Source organism: Leptonychotes weddellii, chromosome 2 (assembly GCF_054177405.1).
Source record: "Leptonychotes weddellii isolate Sample4059 chromosome 2, ASM5417740v2, whole genome shotgun sequence".
In the NCBI taxonomy this organism is placed as follows: Eukaryota; Metazoa; Chordata; class Mammalia; order Carnivora; family Phocidae; genus Leptonychotes; species Leptonychotes weddellii.
The window spans coordinates 133,911,131-133,923,150 of NC_138370.1; the positions used below are offsets into that span (position 1 = coordinate 133,911,131).

The 12,020-nt window shown below is 35.2% G+C and overlaps 1 protein-coding gene and 1 pseudogene across 1 annotated transcript in view; one reads left to right on the forward strand and one right to left on the reverse strand.

Annotated features, from left to right (window-relative positions):
• ADGRL3 (adhesion G protein-coupled receptor L3) overlaps nucleotides 1-12,020 on the reverse strand; it is a 777,343-nt gene that overhangs the window by 648,978 nt on the left and 116,345 nt on the right. The window lies entirely within an intron of this gene.
• The window catches only part of LOC145720382 (large ribosomal subunit protein eL28 pseudogene), a 40,959-nt pseudogene that overhangs the window by 26,582 nt on the left and 2,357 nt on the right, over nucleotides 1-12,020 (forward strand).

The window sequence follows — 12,020 nt, forward strand, 5'->3', positions numbered from 1 at the left end:
AAAAAAAAAGGAAACTATAAACAACGCTGTATGCCCACCATTCGAAAATCAGTTAAATATCTGAATCTTGTACAGCCATAAAAAGAGAACATAGACCCATATATATATTGTCTTAGAAAATGGTTGTGACAAACTGCTGAGAAAAGAAAAGCAGTTTACAGAACACCATCAATTCAATATCTGTGCACAAAGAGATATCTGGAAGAATAGTGACCTAAATTTAACAAAATTCATTTTTGTAGAAATATCAAGTGATTTTATTCTTTTCTAGAATTTTCTGTATTGTTGGCTTTTCATTGAACATCTATCCTCTTTTATAGAAATCAGGGGAAAAAAATCAAATGTCTACATTTAAAACAAATTGGAATAGAAACAAGAAAGAAAGAAAAGAACAAGTAAAGGCTCAGTGAAACATCAAAGGACTCACTTTTCATTTCAAACAAAGGATGGTTTGATCCCTATAGGAAGGGAGCTCTGACATTACTATCAACTTTCAAGACTAGGTACAAGAAATGATACCATACAGCTGAAGATTTGAGTTTCCATTAGCCAGCTTAACAGGTGTCTTTTTTCCAAGCACATAACTTGTTTTATTTTATAAAGTTATTTGAAACCACAACAGGAAGACATGCAAGAGGAGTTATTTTACTTAAATGTTAAGGAGTATAGCGTGTAAATTTGTATCCTGTCCACTAGTTGTTCAGAAGCAAGGGGGGAAAAGAAATCAATACACACCAGTCCTTCATCTCTGCTCAATTTAGCTCTTTTGGTGAGCCAAGAATTCTTTCTGGCAAACATCCAAAGCATCCCAATTTCAGGCAGCTTGACAGCCCTTTCAACCAGACCAGTCCTAAAAGAGATAGTAATCAAGCCCCCCACTATGAATTTCATTCATATCATCAGAGTGAGACTGATCAGGGAGCAGGTCAAATCACTACACCCTCTTGGCTGGAGATCAATTTTCAGCTTGAGGGTCTATGGAGAACAGTACACAATAAGGCAGGAAAAGGACCAGGAGATTTCAATAGTGTAACAAACCAAACCAAGTGAGATCCCCTTAGTATAAAGAGAGGCTGAAAACACTAACAATCACAGCAAAACTTAGGATGTTTCTTACTTGGACCCTACTAACCAGAAAGTATTAAACAAGAAATGTCCTTTCATCATTCTTAAATGATCAAAAATTGGTTTTGATTGGCTATTTACAGTAGTAAGAATCTATAACTAAATAACACTATCCAAAAACAATATATAATGTAGTCAATATCTGACAAATTAGCTTTATGGTAAGTTTGAACTTCTCTAAATCCAGCATTTAAAAAGATGCAATGAAAAATCACTTGAATGAAAAAACATATACTTGTATTAAAATAGAAGAAGAAGATAAGCTAGGAGCGCACCTCACAAGATATATTTATGTTCCTTGCCTCAACCAACAAAATGAAGAAAAAAGATGAGTAAAACTCAATGTGTAGCTTATGCTAGATAGAATGTTACTGAAGATTTGGATGTACTTAGTTTAAAAATAAGTACAATGGAGAAAAAGAGGAAACTCGAAGAATATGGCATTATATTAATGAATCCATTGGGTGCTCTCACTTTGTGCCACAGTGACTTCTTTTCAGAATCATAGCAAGAACTAAAATGAAGTCAAAATAAAGCACAGCATCCCTGTCTTGTTTGAAGTAAAATGTATAGTTTAGTTCATTGAATACCACATTTTCAATATTAAGAGGTAGTGTATTAGATTTGAGCTCTATATAACAATTCACATAACCCTATATCAAATAAATATACTTAAAACTATCTAAATATATATTTATACTGTGGACAATAATAACTTTATTTTAGCATCTATGATAGCCAAAAACTACTCAAACGTTAGGGGGTACATTTTCAGCACAGCATGAGCAGATTTAGCCCAGAGATTCCCATTAACGTCAATGAGACTTACATGGTTCAATCTTAACACACACTGCGTTGAAAATTTACCCCAAAGCATCAGAGCAAAAGCTCCCCAAAAAGAAAGGAAATTTTAAATTTTCTAACACAAATCTAGTTTTTTTCAGTATAATACCCATTCAACATTCTTATAATATAAATTGGTGTTCTTTTCCTTAACACTAGTTGCTTTATCTTCAAAGCAAAAATGAAATAGTTTAGTGGCAAATTTTAATACTGACAGCTCTGTCCCCCATTCACCTCATAGAGAAAGAGAAACCCGCAAAATATTTTAAAGATTTCACTGAAAAGGGACACCTGGGTGGCTCAGTCGGTTAAGCGTCTGCCTCCAACTCAGGTCATGATCCCAGAGTCCTGGGATCCAGTCCTGCATCCGGCTCCTTGCTCAGCAGGGAGCTTGCTTCTCCCTCTGCCTGCTGCTCCCCCTGCTTGTGCTCTCTGACAAATAAATAAATAAAATCTTTTAAAAAAAAAGATTTCACTGAAAAATTTGCTGTTAGATGGCTTAATAGTCCTGTGCTTCACAAAATATGCTACTTTAACTATATAGCTTTCTGTTTACTGTGGATAACCTTTAGTGCAAAGACAGTATTAAATGTTTTTGCATCTTATTTCTTCAACTTTCTGTTTTACGTATTTTCCAAAGTTTGGGCTCATATAAATTTAAATTAATCTTTAAATTTAGATCCTATTGTGTAAAATATGAAAGTAGTTTGGCAAAAAAAAATACCATTCTTGGACAATACCAATACACAATTTTCAGACTAGATATAGTCTATAACAAACTTGGATTTTTTTTTTAATTACACTTTTAACTGGAATAGTTGGCTACCTTGATATCAATAACACTATAAAAACAAATCTTAATTAAAACTAAATTATTCTAAATAAAAATCTAGCTAATAAAAGTTCATGGATTTTGCCACATAAATAAAGTAATTTTAGCTACTATTAGAAGTAGTATTGTTTTGCTACCTAAGTTGTTCTTGATTTTTATCTTTTATAATAGTTTTCTAATCGGTTAAATAATAATAAGTACTTTACTGAAAACATAATAAAACATAGCAAATGACCAGATACCTCCTTGTGTGTCTCAGACAACATTTAAACAAAGTGAATGTATCATCAATATTTAGCTCCTTACTAAAGAGATTGGCAAATTCATCCTCTTAAACATAGCATAGCAAATGGTTACTACTCAAAAAATGCTTATTGTAAGATCTCATTATATATGTAATATTTTTAGATTAACAAAATATACTTCTTCTTTCAATGACAAAATTTGTCCATGTACATTAAAATTAAGGAGAAAGAGTTACAAGTAAATTGTAACTACAGAAAATGATTTCATGCGTATAGAGATTCAAAATTAAATTTCTTTTTTTTTTTTAAAGATTTTATTTATTTATTTGAGAGAGAGAATGAGAGAGAGAGAGAGCATGAGAGGGGGGAGGGTCAGAGGGAGAAGCAGACTCCCTGCCGAGCAGGGAGCCCGATGCGGGACTCGATCCCGGGACTCCAGGATCATGACCTGAGCCGAAGGCAGTCGCCTAACCAACTGAGCCACCCAGGCGCCCCTCAAAATTAAATTTCTTGATTAAAAAAACAATTTATGGAGGTCTATTTTTCTATAACAATTAAACAAGTAATAAATGTTTATTTTCTTACACTATTTTCAAATACTTAAGTGCTCATTTGAAACCTATACACAAATCATAGATTTCCTAGAATTCCCACTGAGATGCAAAGAGTCTGTTTTATTACTTCTGTGTGGATTCCAATAGGTTATAATGGTTCCAATGTCAGAGGACTCCTTCTGTGTGATAATGTATACAATGTGGCCAAAAAGACTTCAAATTCCTCTTAAAACAGTAGATATTAACAGTATACAAACACCAGGAGCATCTCACTCAAGAGAGTACGTAATCTACAAACCAAGATGTCAGGTTTCATTTGGGTTAAGAGTATTTATGTTGGAATGAAAAACACTTGGTTTCTAGTCCCAGCCAAGGGTGCTGCTTTCTCCTCACTTGTTACCACCATAAGCAAACAACTTAACTCTCTAGGTCCCAGTTTTTTATTCCTATATATTTTTCTTAATTTCCTATATGGAAGCTACACTTTTCAATGTAATAGGTTAGGGGCGCCTGGGTGGCTCATATGGTTAAGCATCTGCCTTCGGCTCAGGTCATGATCCCAGAATCCTGGGATCCAGCCCCGCATCGGGCTCTCTGTTCAGCGGGGAGCCTGCTTCTCCCTCTCCCTCTGCAACTCCCTCTGCTTGTGCTCTCTCACTCTCTCTGTCAAATAAACAAATAAAAGCTTAAAAAAAAAAAAATGTTCAATGTAATAGGTTCTAGCATTCCTAAAGGGACAAAATTCTCTGCAATATGTAAGTAATCAGTATTTTTTTCACTCACTGCCCCCTTCTCTTCCTGTATCACAGTAGTTCAAAATTAACTTTTTGACATAAGTAATTTATTAAATATAGTTTTACTCCTCTAATTTATTTCACATGTCTACTAACAAAAGAATACTATCATAAAATTACCAGGAAAAATAAAGAATTATATTAGCAAAAAAAAAGGCCAGAATATAAGATGCATAGCATAGGGGCAGGATCTTTTCCATTTTAACTTGTCCTCTAAACCTAGAATTAGGAAAAGCCAGTTAAGTAAATGAGAATTCACATACTACTTTCAAAGTGATATTTTCTATTGAGCTACTAAAAATGTTCTTTCTGCTCACATTTCAATAGTACTTCTGCCTTAGTATATGAGCATATGTTAATATCCAAACATTGCACTACAACATAAATAAAATAACAGTACAAAATCTGTTACAAATTTTTATACACTATTTTTTAAGGAATGCATTCAGTGAAATCATCTGTAAAGTCAGAGCTCCATACAATAAAAACTCTATTATAACTATGATAATAAAGTTATTTTTTGAAGCTTTCAGAATTTAACATTCTATTTCATGTATGATTTAATGGATTACATTACTCAGGTGCTTGGTTAAAATTTAGCTTCTCCTGGGCACCTGGGTGGCTCAGTTGGTTGGGCGACTGCCTTCGGCTCAGGTCATGATCCTGGAGTCCGGGAATCCAGTCCCGCATCGGGCTCCCTGCTCAGCAGGGAGTCTGTTTCTCCCTCTGACCCTCCCCCTCTAATGCTCTATCTCATTCTCTCTCTCAAATAAATAAAATCTTTAAAAAAAAAAATTTAGCTTCTCCCTAACTATGCCAACGAAAGTACTAAATTCACAGTATTTGTCAGACAGGAATTGTGAGAGCTAAGACAGAAAAATGCAAAGATGTTTAATATGCAGCCATTGGTGTCAAAAATCTTAAATCTAAAAAATACATACCAAAGTTTTACAAATATTTTCAAATTCAATATAAAGAAGATATATGATCTGTACTGCTTCCATATTTGCCTGTTGAACTACCAGGTCCTAATAGGTCAATAATTTGGCAGATTACTTCTCATATCCAACAATAAAAATTACAAACACAAATCTATGTCTGAAGTTGATTTTATAATCTAATCTGGTTTTGCTTCTGATTCTCTACTGAGACGATTTAATGTTTAATTATAGGGCTATATAGTCTTAAAAATAATAAGCCTCCGGGCGCCTGGGTGGCTCAGTTGGTTGGGCGACTGCCTTCGGCTCAGGTCATGATCCTGGAGTCCGGGGATCCAGTCCCGCATTGGGCTCCCTGCTCAGCAGGGAGTCTGTTTCTCCCTCTGACCCTCCCCCTCTCATGCTCTATTTCATTCTCTCTCTTAAATAAATAAATAAATAATAAAATAATAATAATAATAATAATAATAAGCCTACCTTACTATGCCTTTTTCTAAAACTCGCCACCCCCTCCTGACCAGGAGAAGGTCAGGGCACAATCAACTCCTCCTTCAAACACTCTTATTTTAATATACTCATTAACCTCTCTGGTACTGCTTTATCTATTCCCATTTCAAGCATGAAGTATCTTTCATTTAGTAGGTACATGTGTACATATAAAACATGTCACAGTGTTTCCAGTTGCAAGATAACGTAAAATAAACAAAGTGAGTTATCCTGGGTTGCACAAAACCTTAAAGAAAAGTTGTGGAACTGACTGTTATGAGATCTATCTCCATCCCCCTAACCAATTTACATTACTTTTAATTCTGTTAAACAACAACAATTGAAGCCTATAATCAAAAGAGACAAATGAGTAGATTTCTTGACATGTGCTAATCACTCTTCTAGGTGCTTTACAAGTATCAACTCAATCTTCTAAAAAAACTATTAATTCAATTTACAGATGAGAACCTGGGGCAAAATGAAGTCACCTATGAGAGGAGCTTGGTTAATAGGAGGAAGAGCTGGGCTGCAGGTGGTTTCACTTAAAGGTCTCTTCACATCTATTACCATATGCTTTTTTGACCACAAAGATCAGTTAGATCAGTTAATGAGGTAGGCAGAAGAATCCACACCCCGCCCCACACAACCCCCCCACCCAAGATGTCCACATCCTAAACCCCAGAACTTGTGAATATCTTATGTTACATGGCAAAGGGAAATTAAGGTTGCAAATGGATTTAAGGATGCTAATCTGCAGATCTTTACATGAAGAGATTAGCAGAATGATCTAAGTGGACCAGTGTAATCACAAGAAACCTTATAAAAGGAAGATGGGGTAGATAAAAGAAGAACTTAGCTTTGAAGACAGAGGGATGAAACCATGAGCCAAGGAATGCAGACAAACTCTGGAAACTGAAAAAGACAGGAAATGAATTTTCTCCTAGAACCTCCAAAAGGAGCTCAATCCTGCCAACATCTTGGCTTTAGGCCAGTGAGAACCATTTCAGACGTCTGATCTCCAGACTATAAGGTAATAAGTATGTGTTATTTTAAGCCACTAAATTTGTAGTAATTTGTTACAACAGCATAATGGTTAATTTTATGTTATCTTGGTAGACTATAATGACCAATTGCTTGGCCAAACACTATTCTAAATGTTGTTGTAAAGGTGTTTTGTTTTGTTTTGTTTTTAAGATGTGATAAACATTTACAATCTGTTGACTTTATTAAAGTGGATTACCCTCATAATATGGGTGGGCCTCATCCAATAAATTGAAAGCCTATAGAACAAAGACCAAGGTTTCACAAGGAATAAAGAATTTTACCTCCAGGCTGCAACATAGAAATTCTACCTGAGTAACCAGCCTTCAGACTCAAGACTGCAGCATCAACTCTTACCTGACTCTCCAGCTTGAGCCCATTCCTTAACATCAATCTCCCTTTCTCTTTGTGTGTGTGTGTGTGTGTGTGTATAACCTATTACTAGTAACTTACTACCAGTTCTATTTGTTACTACTATCCTTAGCTATATTATTATCTTGAAAAATGTATCTTGGGCTGCCATAATAAAATACCACACTGGGTGACTTCAACAGAAGTGTATTTCTCACGGTTCCAGAGGCTGGGAAATCAAAGATCAAGGTCCTGGTCAATTTAGTCACTGGCTTGCAAACAGCTGCCTTCTCACTGTATCTTCACATGAAGAAGAGAACTCTGGTGTCTGTCTCACTTCTTATGAGGGCATTTGTCCTACTGAATTAGGGCCCCACATTTACGACCTCATTAACCTTTATTTCTTCTTCACAGTCCTATCTCCAAATGCAATCACACTGAGATTAAGGCTTCAACACATGAGCTGAAGAGGGGGGACCAAATTAAGTGTATAGTAAAGGAGTAACAATTCTCCAAAGCACATGCACATATTTTAGTACTTTTATATTTAAAATTTAAGATATACAGACATGAGACCCTTACACTATACAACTGCTCAGGATCCGTAGTTTATCACTTAATGATATCGCTTAATGATATTTAATTATTTATATAGCATTTGATAGTTTACAAAGCACTTTCAAGCACATTACAAAAAAAATTTTAATAGTTACTCCCATTTTATGTATGACCAAATTTGAACTCAGTGGGGTATACTAGTTCTCAATATGTGAGTCTCCCAAATAGTGAAGTGGAATCGAATCTGCATCCTTTGATTCTAAATGTTATAGACTTTGCATATTCAGACCTGCTCATCAACTGCAACATGATGAGAAAAGGGGGAAGAATTTCTAAACCAACACAATACATTAAAGTCAATTTTCAAGAATTAGTCAGATATTCTCATCCTTTTCTTAGCTCTCTAAGTATAAACGTGTAAATATACCCAAGATTCTGAACAGAATAAAAGACAAAGGAAAACTTTAATATCTTGGACATATAGGACAGAAAATACTATTCATATGCAGATTTTTGTCAAATTATTCAGTGATTTTTTTCCAAGTGGTTGTAGAGAGGACCAAAATTTTCTTTCCCAATAATGAAACAAAACTGAAAGATTGTGTTTTCCTTGACTGGTGCTGAGTTTCCAAAAATGCCACATTTCAATCTAAAATTTTATTTACATTTTTCACCAAAAAATAACCCTGGAAAGAAAGTATAAGTTAGTAATTCAGGGTTTGTTTTAAAACCAGGCAGCCTGGTTCTTAATTACACCAGTTACCCGTTGTCATTTGGACAAGTTATTTAATATCTCCAAGTTTCTATTTTCTTTTAACTAAAATGGTCATAATATGCAAGACTGCTATATAAGAGGGATGCCTGGGTGGCTCAATCAGTTAAGCGTCTGCCTTTGGCTCAGGTCATGATCCCAGGGTCCGGGGATCAAGCCCTGCCTCGGGCTCCCTGCTCAGTGGGGAGCCTGCTTCTCCCTCTCTCTCAGCCTGCTGCTCCCTCTGCTTGCGCTCTCTCTCTCTGGCAAATAAATAAATAAAATCTTAAAAAAAAAAAGACTGCTATAAGAATCAAATTAGAGAATTAATTTATAGAACTTGCCAAATATCTGATAACTAATAATTGCTAAATAAATATGAGATTTCACTAGCCTTGTGACTGTCGACATAATAATCCTATTTAAAATATTTTTAATTCTCTGGATATTAAATTTGCCAAGGAAAAAACATAGAAAATTTAACAGAAGGAGTTTTCATATTTGCATAATCTTAGAGCTATTCTAACTGGGCTAAAGTGTGGTGTGCACTACAATTGTAGATGTAGTGTATTCAGTGGTGCAAAGCTATTATCTTGATGAGGGTCCCTGGTGACACTTATCTGAAGACTATTCAGAGCGGCTTTGTCATTCTGTGAACTAGCATGAGCTAACTCCGCAGAACAGTGACAAGACTGCAGCAGTGTGTGTGTAGTGAATGCTTCTGAAAAGGAATGATGACTCAAATCATGAGAACTATAATGATGTGACACTACTTCATGAGTCACAAACTTTCCCAAGCATTACCTCATTTGATCCTCTAAACAATCTTGACCTAACAGAAAGGCAAATACTATGGCCCTTTGGCTGCCGGGTAATTGGGAGTTCTGAAATGGTAAGTTTGGTCCATTAGCAAAACCAGATTAAAATCTCTATCTTGATTCTCTTTGTCTAGTGTTGCTGGTAATAGTCTTCTTCCAAAGTTAAGTAGATTGAATTTGAAAAAAAAAATCATTTATTTTCAATAATACCCGATTTATTTTCTTTTTATAATGCACAAAAGTAATAGCTCTCTCTTTAAGTTTTTACATCAGGGTGGAGAAGAGTAAAAAAGATTTTCAGAAGATATTTTGCTATTAAAACTGTTAGTGTGAAAGGCTGGAAGGCTGATACAGTCCCTGGATATTCCATCTGTAAGAAGAGAAGCTGCAATCTTCACTTTGCCTTTCTTTCTCCAATCAAAGGATATAACTGGGAAACAAGCTACCCTGCTCTCCACTAATCTGCATTCACATTTCACAATTCATACTTACTGTGCCCTTCAAAAAAGTACCAAGCCCAGTGCATAAAGAAAAGCCTACTAATGTCTCCCTTATGCAAGAACAAAAAAAACAAGTTAATAGCTTTTGATGTAGAGAGATCCATTTCCAGCCCTCCTATAAACCCCATAAGGATCCTGGCAGTATATAATAAATGTACTCTAACCGCTCTTTGAATAATGACATGGCAAAAGCCTTTGCGAGGTTCCTATTAATCTTCGGGTCAAAAGTGCCTTCAATCTACTAAGGTACTTGCAAATAGTTCCACCACAAATCTGCTATATATTTTAAAAAGTTAAAATAATTGCTACTTCTTCAGCGGTACCAGCAGCTTGGACAGTAGTCTGCCAGATCCTCTCCCTGATTAAGCTCTAAGAAATATACTAATGTGCTTAAAAAACATACATTGCAGTTCCAGCCTCACGGTTGATAACAAAACAATCACAACACCAAAAAGTGACCACAGTTTTCAGAGCTGTAAGGGAATTTAGAAATCAACACAGCTTTCATTTCTATGAGTTTCGGGTTTAATTTTATACCTTCCCAGGTAATAAAATACCCCCAAAAGTTAAGTCTGAGTGGAAGTTCAAAGGTTTAATGCCTTAAGAAAAAACTTAAAAACAAATCAATTTACACTGTTAAATTTTTGTATTATCAGGAATTTAACTACTAATTATCTTTAACAAAATTCATCTTGAGTAAGAGGCATTAGGGAAATGGCCTAAAATTGTCTACTTCCCTTTCCATAGTTCAAAAGGGGGGAAGGGAAAGGGACAAGGGGGGAGGGAGGGGTGCACCACATTATATATCAGACACTTGATATGTTCACAAAAAAATGTACTCAAATGTTTAAAAATCCCAAGGTAAAAAGTCCTAAAAACATGAAAATGACATAGAACTGAATGGGACAATTCCAAATCATTTCCTGAATCAAACCAGTTTTTTTTTTTTAATAGTTCACTACTATAATTCTAGAAACACCTTTATCTTTCACCTGAAAACCAGTTTTTTTTTTATAGTTCACTACTATAATTCTAGAAACTTACCATTATCTTTCACCTGAAAAACTGCAAAAGCACTGTAACTGATCACCTGCCTTTTACTCTTAGCTCCAACTCACCCCCAGTTCATTACCCATCTAGTAACCAGAATGATCTTTTACAAGGTAAATGAGATTTATCATTCTTTCTTCTTGTAAGTATCTAAACTGATTTACAAGTAGAAGAAAATCTAAATTTCTTACTGTGGCATTTTAGGATCCTACATAATTCAGACCTAGCTAACTTTATATTTTATCCCACTCGGTCTGCCATACTAAATGCCAACCAAATTGGCCTTTCCTGCCTTTGAAATAAGCCAAATTTGTTTCAAGGCTCTTGCATTTGCTATTACCCCAGCTCCTCAAGAGGCTTCCTCTTTGTTATCATTTGGGTCTCAACCCACATCTTACTCCTTATGGAGCCTAGGTGAGCATTCCCAGATCACTCTACATTTCTTCACCTTGTACTTTACATTGTATTTTAATCATATTTAGCACTATCTGAAATTGTTCTATTCAATAACTTATTTATAATTTTTTTCATAGTCTATCCCCCCCACCCAAATAGAATTAAATTTCATGAGAGAAGGGATAAATTTTCGTTTACTGTTGTGTCCCGGTGCCTCAGTTCTGGGCCACAGTAGATACTCTCAATAAATATCTACATATGAAAGACTAACGCATGAGAATTCAGAACTGTATTTTTACACATGATATCTGGAAAATGGGGAGAATGAGACAAACTTATTCTAGAAGTTCATTTCACATTTAACTTACTAAGAAGTGGTGTCATCCTGAGAATTCGTTACTAAGACTGAGAGCAATCTGAAAATGGTTTTATGGCATTTTAGAAAACATCAGTCAAAACCCCATAAAAGCCAATCAAGTCTGACTCCTGTTGTATCTCTTGGTCCCTAGGCTTCTTTCATGATTTCCAGAAGTTGCTGGTAGGAGGAAGAATCCTATTAAATTTAGGTAGCAAAGACTTAAAAGCAAGCCCACCCTGGTTCCTTGCCTCTGCAGTCCCTCCTTTGGGATTACTTGAACTACACTTTTTTTTAGGCTTATATTGAATTACTTTTTATTTATTTATCTTTTTTATTTTAATTTCAGTATAATTAACATACAGTATTAGTTTCAGGCTTGC